Source organism: Penaeus monodon, chromosome 23, assembly GCF_015228065.2.
Source record: "Penaeus monodon isolate SGIC_2016 chromosome 23, NSTDA_Pmon_1, whole genome shotgun sequence".
Lineage (NCBI taxonomy): Eukaryota > Metazoa > Arthropoda > Malacostraca > Decapoda > Penaeidae > Penaeus > Penaeus monodon.
In genome coordinates, this window is record NC_051408.1 from 6,233,170 (window position 1) to 6,233,517 (window position 348).

Sequence of the window (348 nt, forward strand, 5' to 3'; positions counted from 1 at the left end):
TCATAAATACTTTTAAAAAATTACGTAGCCTCAATCCTTCCTGCAATGGAAATCGAATTTGACTCCTTTTGATAAACAAAATACATAAAAAACGAACAAGACCTGCAGAAGGCCTCAGCACGCAGCAGCATCTCCGGTGATGCTAAAGAAGCGAGCGGTTTTAGATTACCGAGCGGTCCGTCTCGCTCCTTTTCAGCGGTCAGAGTTGATGGCAACGCTACAAGCCAGCCAGCCTAGCGAAGAGATCGGGGATTCGATCGAACCGTAAGGCCGACGATCCCCTTTGGAATAGCGTGGGAGTCTCGGCCTTCGGGGAGGCGGTTGGAACGTAGCTCTATCTTGCGTTGC